Below are 10,943 nucleotides of genomic sequence, written 5' to 3'. Positions count from 1 at the left end.
TTATTAGCCTCACGATCAGTGAGCGTGTTGTTAACAGTCAGTTGGAGCCTAAGGACTTCAATCAACTAATTAGTTTCTTTCTCAGGCTCTGTTGTGCGTCACATTCAGCACTCAGTCCGTTTTTACCTTTCTCACTTTCACGCACATAAATTTATTAGCCTCACGATCAGTGAGCGTGTTGTTAACAGTCAGTTGGAGCCTAAGGACTTCAATCAACTAATTAGTTTCTTTCTCAGGCTCTGTTGTGCGTGAGTGAAATATGCCTATGTTTGTAGATGATATAACTTGTGTCTTGTATCTAGGAACAGCAAATCTGGGTGCCGATCGATTGCGCTCGGATGACCTTGGGTCTGCTGCTCGTAGCGCTTCCTGGTGGCAGACGGTGAAAGCTTATATTCGCCTTTATAGGGACGGCGTGATTCATTCCGCGCGAAATTCAAAATTGTATGATATTTACTGAAGTTTTTAATCTCATGTACGTTGCCTCAGTATTGATACCGCAATGTACCGAACTGCCCAGGCCGCTTATGCAATTTATAGGACTTACAGTTAACGGTAATGGAGGACGTTACAAGAAATTTCTCGAAAATAAGTATCTGAACTTACGTAGTTCTGTTGAGAATTTCGTATCCAAGTACAGCAGTTTACGAGTAGCTTTCTGCTTTTATGTAACAGTTCCCTTCGGCGGATTGAATCTGCCAATAACAGAAAGATTTGTAATTATATTTCACAACCGTGGAGGTGCAATAGTATTTATTAATATATTGCACTGGAGTGGAGAATAAGCTGACAGGCTTTGTGATGTAAGATAATTAGTTTAATGAGTAAATTATTAGAGGATGATCTGAGCAATATCAAAGTTTATTTGCTTTTTGTCAGTGCATGAAATATTTTGAAAATCGGGCGAACGGTTTTATATTGCATAGCCTTATTAATAGCGACTTAGGAAATTTTCTTATTAAAGATGTCTCAGATGAAAGAATTGCCAGTAACATGAAAACTATGTTGCAGGAATTCTTAATTACAGATTATGAAGACTACGTTAGTACTGAACAACAGTGTTTCTTATGATAAAAACTGGCATTACTGTCTGATTTTCATTTGTGTTACCTGATAAAGAAAAGCAAAGAGAACTGTCACTCGTAATGACAACGAGTTAAAAAAAAGTAAAGGAAACTGTCAAAGGACATTTTTACTGTGAGAACTATGACAAAGTAGGGTACAGTACGTTTCTTTGATACAATTTGTAAAATTATAAATATCTCAGAAATGAGATTTTAAACTAAACATACAACAAATGAGATATTATTTACCAGATTGTTCAAATAAATGTATTTTTATGTCACCAGTTTCGATGTTGATGAAATTTGGTAAAAATTGCGTTTATGAGGAGCCTAATATTTGGTGTGAGAGTAGAAGAGAGTTGTGGCAACATCATTCTTCCATAATTTTCTGGGTTGAGACATTCAGGATCAAAAGTCAGGGAGAATGTTCTTGAAATGCAAGCTTCACGTGACACTGACTTTTCCTTGGGAAAAACATCACTTTTCAACTTCTTGAAAGTCGCGTAGGTAGCGTTTCCAACTTTTGCTTTTGGAACGCTAACTTACGTGTAAGGTTAGCGACGGGGGAATGCGTATTAATGCCTAGTGAAAACATGGATTGAAACAGAGCTGTTGAAGTTCCATTTACCAGAGAGGTAGCTGCTACTCTTAAATCTTTGGTGAGGTTTGGCAACACAGCCGATATAGATTTGGCATCCTCGGCTCGTCTCGTCTGGCTGTTTGGGTTTGCATCTACAAGTCGATTATTGTTGTGAATGGTGGATTGTGTAGTTTTGTGAGGTGTGCTAGCTCATGTGGGCTAATTTGTGTGCTTTCATATGTCTTTAATTCTGCTGTTCATTGTACGGCAATAGCCGATGACTAGAATGTGAGCGAAACGAAAAGTACGGCAATTTTCGTATATATAAAGGCAAGAAGTTAAAAGCGTATATGATCTCGATGCAGTGAATATTATACGTATTCTGAACTGTAGCAGGCCCGTAAAAGACATTTTAGACGGCAGTCTACTTGAGTAGGATGCATTAGCGAAGTAATTGTGCTTCCTACCGAAAAGTGTACAGTGCACTTTAAATTCCAGATTGTAAGCTTGCTGGACAATTTGTGTTTATTATTTTTTCCTGTTTGCTGGTCAGCTATTCAAGGTAAGTACGAAGATCATTCCACTAGCCTCATGATACTGACATATTCATACAGGGGTCATTTTTTGTGTGTATCGGGAATATTTGGCTGTATTTTATAAACTGCTCACGAAATTTTATAATTTGGAATTTTGGTATGAAATTCTGTAGTGTTTGCAGCATAGCTTTTTTTCGACACCTAACGAAGTAAATGAAGTCCACTGCCGCCCAGGGGCTTAAATCATCCACAAGGATGTTCTTTTTTTATTTTTATTTATTTTTTGCCATACTTTTGCATGATTGCATCGTAACCGAGAACAACGTAGTAGTCTTCGTAATATTCTTATTTGAAACTTAGCAGTAGGCCTAATCGTAATTGAATAAACTTGTAATTGGTTGATTTGTGATGTACCTTAGTATCTGGTACATGTTAAGATATCGTTCTTTGAAATGTCAGTTTGAAGGTGTATGTATTATGGCGACTCGTAGACATTCTACGAGATTAAAGTCTCGTATTTTTTTCCTAGTGTCTCTACCTTTCTTTCTTTTTTTTTTTTTAAATATAAACACGAACGATATCATCTTGTTTTACACTAACGTAAAATACAGAAATCTCCTAAAATTAGTGCGTGCAAATCTTAAATGCCATAGGGTAACTCAATTGATACAGCTGTAATGGATAATAGAATATTTCTTCTTGTTAACTGATGAGCTCCTTAATAAGGTTTCATTATTGATTATAATTGCGAAGTTAAACTTTAGTTGAATGGAAAATCATAATTCTGTTCCTTTTTTTTACAGTGTGATTTGCCTCAGTGAACTTCTCAGTTTGAAATAAATTTTCATTTTGTGACATTGGATGTAATATGCCAAGTAAGTTTGAAAGTTGCACTTACTATATTGCATGAATTAAATGAATGAGTGTTTTTATTGGCACCTTCTCCTTAAATTATCTTTAAACTGATCGGTAGGGCTATAGAGTGTGTGTTATAAGTGTTCTGCTTGGCTATTGGGTTATTATTTGTCGTTTCTGAGTTTCAGATCAGATTTATGATTTTGAAAGCTAGCATGAATTGTTACTGGAAATGTGTTTTGTGTGGTAGTGCTTGGTAATACCAGAGCCAGTTTGTTTCTTGAGTCATTCATTGTCATTGGCACTTGTTTGCTGCCCATTTCACCTTTCCTCAACCTTTAACAGAATGTTTCATGGGAAGTGGAGGAAGGAAGTTTTGCCAAGCCATGGTCTGCCTATTAAGTGAACAGGCCGCGCATGAAATTTTCTTCGTAGTGGTGTGGACAGCCCTCTTTAAACTGTTTAGAGAGAGAGAGAGAGAGAGAGAGAGCAGGTGCAGGAAGTCAGAATGAAGAAAAACTGTCGTATCTACAAATCCTGAGTTAGAAAAAATTTTTCTTTCTTTCAATGTGTGAGTGCAAAATATTGTATCTTGGATGGAACTTAATAGGATGAAGTGGGGTAAGTGTAACCATGGGGTTAGTGTAACCACGGCTTATGGTGCCTTAAAGAAGCTGTATTTTTACCTCTGACCTATCACACATATTAATTTACTCCTTTCTTTGTTATATTTAACCATAAGTTGTCAAATCTGACATAAATTGGTAATTAATTTTTGGACTTGAATTGACGTCTACATTTTCACTCTGCGAGCGAGTGACACGCTCAGAATTTGGTAGTCTGTCATTCTTGCAGTTTTAAAGATAACAGCACAATTTTTTGGTTACAAACTAACTTTTGCATGACAATTTCAAATATGAGATTCATTTTACTCTACTGATAAAGCTCTTGATATGCCAGGCATGGTTACACTTACCCCAACTTTTTCCTATGTGGGGCAAGTGTAACCAACAGGCTGGGGCAAGTGTAACCCGGGGGGGGGGGGGGGGGGGTTACACTTGCCCCAAACAAACTTACCGGAACAGATTTATTTATTTAAGCCGTAACCTTGTTTTTGCTATCACACTAGATCAACTAAACTGGCCTTCCTGTACATATTGAGTTTGTGTGAGATATATTTTATTTTTTATTTAAGTCTACTATATTTTTAAACCACATTTCCTTTTACAAAATATGACACAGTCAGATAGTGTAGTCCCACTGGTAAAACAAAGAAGGAAAGAATTGCACCAGGAACTGAAGTTATCACTTTTCAAGATGCCATCTATAAAGAAAAAGATTTCAAAGAAAACAAGAATAAAAAGGAGAAAGCAAAACGAAAGAGCATTATCGACATAAAAAAGGGCTTGGTAATGAAAAGTAAATCTTCCAAACAAAGTGCTGTTACTTTATCCGAAATGGCATTTGGGAATGTTGTGGAAAAAAAATCCCTGATTGCTCATGTGGGTAACAAGAAAAAAAAGACTGGAAGTTGAATCAAGTGAAGAAAGTGAAACTGAAGGAGGCCTATTTTAATAAATGGTGATGAAGAAAATGGGAACATAATAACACCGGACGATCTCAGGAAAGAAATGGTAAACTGTGAAGAAGAAAAAGAGGCAAAATTTTTTGAAGCCAAATATAAAATTACAGTTGGAAACTATGTTCTGGTAGCTTTTGCAACAAAATGTAAGAAGGTTCATTTTATTGGCCATGTTACCAAAATTAGTGATTTAGGAGATCCAGAAGTGATTTTCCTCAGATGCAAAAATAAGACAAAGCATGGCACCACATTCTACTGGCCTGATAGAAGAGATGAGAAGGAAGTTCCATCCTCTGACGTCTTTCCTGTGCTGCCTGAGCCTACTTTGAGTCGCAGGGGAGACCTGACATTTAGTGTTACATTTTATTCATACAAGATTCAGTGACTAAATAACAGTTAGGGCCTAAGTGTGAATATAATAAGTTGAATTAGGGCAGTTTAGCGTTAAACACAAATTGCCAACAACTTGAGTTCAATTACCATGAAAAATAAATAGAAAGTGAACTTATAAAGTGAATTTTTCTTTTCTCTTGATACTAGATATTTTATTATATTTGTTAAATTGGCTACTAAAGAAAAAATATTACTTTTGTAGAATTTAAACTAATAAATTACTGGCCTAAAACAAAAATAAATCATCTATGAAGCATTCTGTTTCAGTGTTTTATGGTTTAGGCTAACATTTATTTTTTAGTTTAGCTAACATTTTCTGTGTATTTCATAATATACAAAGAGGCGTGTGCAAAAAAGTTCATATCTTGAGTAAAATTTAAGATATTTTAATAATTTAAAAATCCCCTAGTTCAGTAAAAATTGGGCAATCTGGTCACTTACCCCAAGTCTCTTTTACAATGCTCTGTATGGGTACAACAATGCGGGGTTACACTTGCCCCGAACCATGGGGCAAGTGTAACCTCACAACACAAAATTTTGAAAACAATTAATTGACCATATAATTTCTTTTTTCAAAAACAAAATGTAGATTGTTTAAAAGTCAATAAGTTAAACTTTAAGCTTGAAAAATTTCAAAATCATATCTTCAATAACAAGTTGGCAATTTGGTGTCAAAGTTGAACTATGCCAAAACGTGGTTACACTTACCCCCCTTCACCCTATTTCAGTTTCCACTACCAAATAAATCTGTTGAAATTGTGACTTTTTGTCCTCAAGGGACCATTACTTTAACCTTAAAGTCATAGGGCCAACTGGGACCAAATGGCATCATATGAATATTCTTTTGCGGCACATTGAATATTTTATGCTGTTTACATTGAATTTGTTATGTACATTGCTGCTGCTCCCATTTGTGTTCCATGTTGTTGTCAAGTACCACATTTCAAAATAATTTCCTGTCCTTTTTTTGTCATTTTAAATTAACATAGTAATTAGTTGGCCATTAGCATGAACAGCAGAAGCAATTCAGATCGAAGTGAGAATAAAATGAGAAAAAAATTAAAAAAGCTTTTGAAGTTCATGAATATTTTATAAGTTAAGAAAGTGCTCTAGTTAATTATTTGAAAAAGAAACAATAATGGGACGGCTATGTAGGAACAACCAATCAGAGCATGTATTTGGCTACACCTCCTGTTCCATGCACAGTCTCATGTCGCTCCGCTACGGGTTATCTGTCAGCTACAGGTGACAAAATTCCACTCTTTCACATAATTGTTGTGATTTGTTTTGATGTACTTTGTTTTCATTGCGGCATGTTTGTATTTCATTGTGATACATTTTTTTTATGGAATTTGTGAAGGTAACTGTGAAATTGCTTTGGAATTTGGTACTACTGTTCGGATCGTACAAAGCAAATTCAGTATTGCATGTAAACCAGATCATTCAAAGCAAACCCATTACTGCATGTTCAATGGGGAATATAGGAATGTACTTTGCAGGGAGTGGTACGGCTGCTGCTACTTGAGCCGGATTGTGCTTGTGTGTAATGGTGAACTGACATCATATCTCCCTGTCACTCTGATCCAAGTATATGTTGAACAGATCACCCATAAAGGTATTTCTGCTAGTTTACAGCTAAGTCAGTGGAAGGAAAATGTTCAAGAAGTGGAAAGTTTAGTGGTATTGTTGCTTAAGCTTGCCATTCACATTGATAAACCCAAAAAGTTTACTATAAATAAGTGGGGAGGGGGAGGGAAGTGACGTGAAGGAACACATTAAAAATCATCTCAAGGCACTTGCATTGTAGTGATAATAGATAATGAAAATGCCAGCGGTAATGAGAGATTTGATAAGCTGACTCCATTAATAGAAGTTTCAGGTGTGTATAAAATTGCTGTTGTCTCAAGAGAGATAATTTGTGTGAAACACCACATTGGTATCAATTTCTAATGCTTTTAAGTTAAAAATTGTTGTTTTTGTAAGATTTTGAGGTAACTTTAGATACTTAATAAAATTTATTGTAGATAGAGTAATACAAAATAATGATGGTAACTCAAGTGTGGCAAATTGAATACAAAAATTATTATATTTGTAAATTTGCGCTTGTGTAATAATCAGTAGGTCACAAAACACTGTCCAGAAAGTTTGCAGTCACAAGAACAAATTCTTTCTTTAGAGGGAATGATCAGTAGAACAGCCTTAAGGTTTTATGCAGAAAGAGTTTGAATTGTTGTGAATTTCAAAGATTGAGCAATATTTTTATTAGTGAGTCTTAATTATAAGGATCTTCTGATAAAATACAGCACTAACTGTAATTTTTATTTACATGTAATCAGTTTGTTTAAAATTGTTACCATACTTAACACAAGTGCTGCATTGATTATGATAACAATCAGAAAAGTGTATGTTCAAACAAGATACTGTGTACATAAGCTAGAGAGCTTTAGAAAGACGCATTGTAAAAGATGAAAAAGAAGCTTAGAAATGGATATTAAATAATAAGATATGTGCATGCAGTTCACTAAGAACTGACTGACTTTCTTTCCTTTATATATAAAAAAGGGTGATGCATAGGTCTTGCAGTGCGTTGTTAATCTGTGATCACTGCATGTTCAGTCCAAACCACTAGCCCTCAGAATAGGTAAACTACAATGTTGGTGCATTTGTGATAGTGTTTTGAAGGTTGTCAGATAAGCATAACAAGATTTGTTACATACCATCAAGGGGCATGCCTTATCTTTCTCTTTTTATTAACAGCAAAGTGCTATACTTACAAGGGAATGCATATGATCATGTAGCAATGGTACACATCTCGTTTTAGTATCACCTTGCTCTCTGATCCTATGTGGCTTTACAGTGTAGGTGATGCTGGATTTGTTTTATTTTCGTGTGTAGTTCATACTGTAGTTTCCTTGTGTATAATAGGGGAAAGGGGCCTCGTTTCAGCTAGGTTCACCTTTCAGCAGTTTGAATTTCTCATCACTGGAAGCACTGTTGAATTACCAGCAGGTAAATAGTAAAGTTTCCACAACAGGGTCTTTCCAATACTATCCATAAGAGGATTGCCATTTAGTAAATACTTTCTTTGTGGTGAACAAAGGAAAAGCTAAGTTCTGTTTTCAATAGTACATTTTTGTTACTTAATGTTAATTAATCTAAATAATATTTACTCATCCATTTAATTAAAAGATTGCATATTTAAATATACTTTTTCTAAATGAACTAGTCTTAATGTATGCATTCAGAGTGGACTTCCGCAAAACCTCAGCCCCTATGTATGATTTATTTTGGCAGTAATACATTACTGTATGAAATGCAGATTGTTTAAATTGCTTTCTTGTAGACTGGAGTAATATGGTGCAAACTTGCAAAAATAAGAAGTGTGTTAGACTAGAGGTGAGTAAGGCAAAAAATTGCATAGGCCATGAAAGCACTAATGAATGGTAGGTCTCATAGAACTGGAGCAGATTTCTATGCTGTGTGCTTTGGTTGACATATTAATAAACGACGTCACGAAATTGAATGATAGTCTAACAGTGTTTCTGTACTGGTTACAGGTCGGTAACACGTCAGTTTCGCTTAGGCAGTGGTAGGCTATTTTCGCGTAACCAATAAGAGGCTAGAAAAGAGGCAATGAATTTCTAGTGCCGAAATACAAAAAAATTGTATTCTTTGCTATTATAACAAATGTTTGACTGTTTTTACCAAATATTGTGATTATGAAGTTCTGGTTAGGTCAGCTTCAATGGCAGCAGCTGAATATTTGTGACATCAAGATTATAAATTTCACTGATGTGTGTCATGATTTCTATGGGTGTGGTAGGCTGGAACCCAAGAACATAGTTTAAAACTTGGTTGTCACAAATATTTGACGTTTCTTTTCCAGATATGTCACGAATTATGAGGTTGTGGTTTGGACTGTGACAGTTTGGTTGTGAGTTGACAAAGCTAATGAATGTGAAAGATAAAAAACTGCTAACAAACTGAGCTGCAGCTTAGCCGAAGGTTTAGATTAGGTCGGAATACAACAGTTTTATTCGCAAAAACTAAATTATTAACCTTTGTTGTCTCATTATTGCTTCTTTTTCAAATAATTAACTAGAGCGCTTTCTTAACTTATAAAATATTCAAGAATTTCAAAAGATTTTTTAATTTTTTTCTCAATTTATCTTCATTTTGATGTGAATTGCTTCTGCTGTTCATGCTAATAGCCCAACTTAACCGCAAGTTTGTAATTCATGACATGTTTGGAAGAGACAACAAGGTTGTGGTTAGGTTGGGACTTAATAGCACAATTAAATTGGTAATGTTGATTACCAAAATATTTGCCTGTTCCTGTTCATCAAATGAATTTAACCATTGATACAGTAGGCATCCACAGTGATCGAATATATTTAAAGCATTTTCAAATTTTAAAAATGTGTGACTTCATGGATATGAAATATAGCTTGTTTAATGAGTTACTAAAAACTAATTTTCTTTCATTGTGCGACCTGGTACTAAGTTATGGTACGTGTATTAAATTGAACGAAACATCTTTTATAAAGAAAACGGCTTTATTACAAGGTGAGTACTTGAGCTATTAATAATTTTTATATTTCCAGCAAAGGTTCCATAACCTATTGCTTCCAATTTGTCTGTCATAATATTCATCCTGCTGTTTTCCTGAGTGTCTTATGCAAAATGTCCATGCAGATGTTGAGATGCATTATATTGCCATGTGTTTGTCTCAGCACCTGCAATTTTAAATGTATTTGTTCTTTTCTGTGATATGTGCTTTCACCTGAGCCCTTACCAGCTCGTTTTGGTTGTAATGATAATACTATGAATGTAATCTAACAATACAGTGTCCGTGCTGCTTTGTAATTTCGTGTATCTCATAAACCCTGTACACCGGCTTGTGGGCATCAACATGAATCAGCAATTCTACGCTGGTACGCAGTGAATACGTAAAGATACTCAGTTTGATTACAACCAGGCAATAGTGCCTGACTTCTTGGAATTCATTGTTGGAACTTAGTTCACCTGCACTGGGGATTCTGACAATATGCTTAACCAACAACAATACGCATGGGGATATAGGTGAAAATTGTTCTTTAAACAACCATTTGAAGACACTGTACATAATTTCTGAATGGTAATCTTCAGAATTCTTGGCCCTTGACACCTTAAAAATCAGCTTCTGCTGATCCTACATGAAGCACTGTAAATCTGTTACCCTTACCCATTGCTCATTGTTCAGGACGAATTTCTTGTGTGGTTATGATTGATGAAAGTTTCTTGTACTTAATAAATTTGAGACATGCCAACTTGTCTGATTCCCTGGATTGCTCTCAAAACACTGTTTTTGCAGCTAATCACTTCATTCCAATAGTAATTTCCTTCCATCATTGGTTTCTGATAGGTTAACCCCCATGCCTTTCAGTATCCTGAACATTGTCCATTTGGAATTTGCATGTAGCAAACATGCTGAACACAATAAAAGACTAGGATAGGGCCAGTGGTATACCTCCATATTTGTACAGGAATATTATAAGCACTTGATGTGAAGTTTGATGATAATAAAATAAGTTGTGTCGGCTGTTACTTGTATGCAGACAACGCAACAGCAGCAGGCAGATGTGTATTGAAGTAATACATGCAGATGAAAGGGTGAAGCATTGCTGTAAACAAGGATTGTAAATTTAATTGCTATTTAAACTGTGCCAATACCTGTAAACCAAGGGCAGTGTCACAATCCACGATCTATTTATAAAAACAGTGAAATATTTCTCTGCTCTTTTTGCTATGCATTCGGTCTGTGCTAGCACACTGACTGAGGGAATCAGTGTTTTTTAATTAAGTCATGGGAGAAGGTAGTTGGATCATTTTTTATTAATATATTGAACGTGCAACTCTATTGTTAATAAACATTGATCCACCTGCCTTCTCCC

General features: G+C 35.4%; 1 protein-coding gene across 1 annotated transcript in view; it reads left to right on the top strand.

The window, feature by feature from the left end:
- Positions 1 to 1,800: 1,800 nt before the first annotated feature.
- Positions 1,801 to 10,943, top strand: part of LOC126475248 (paired amphipathic helix protein Sin3a-like) — a 36,707-nt gene continuing 27,564 nt past the window's right edge. The window contains exons 1-2 of the mRNA XM_050102950.1: positions 1,801 to 2,206; positions 2,984 to 3,055. The gene's annotated coding sequence lies outside the window, so the exon portion shown is untranslated. The remainder of the gene's footprint in view (positions 2,207 to 2,983; positions 3,056 to 10,943) is intronic.

Source organism: Schistocerca serialis, chromosome 4 (assembly GCF_023864345.2).
Source record: "Schistocerca serialis cubense isolate TAMUIC-IGC-003099 chromosome 4, iqSchSeri2.2, whole genome shotgun sequence".
Lineage (NCBI taxonomy): Eukaryota > Metazoa > Arthropoda > Insecta > Orthoptera > Acrididae > Schistocerca > Schistocerca serialis.
Note: the sequence above shows the minus strand (reverse complement) of the source record. Positions and strands in the feature narration are given on the sequence as shown.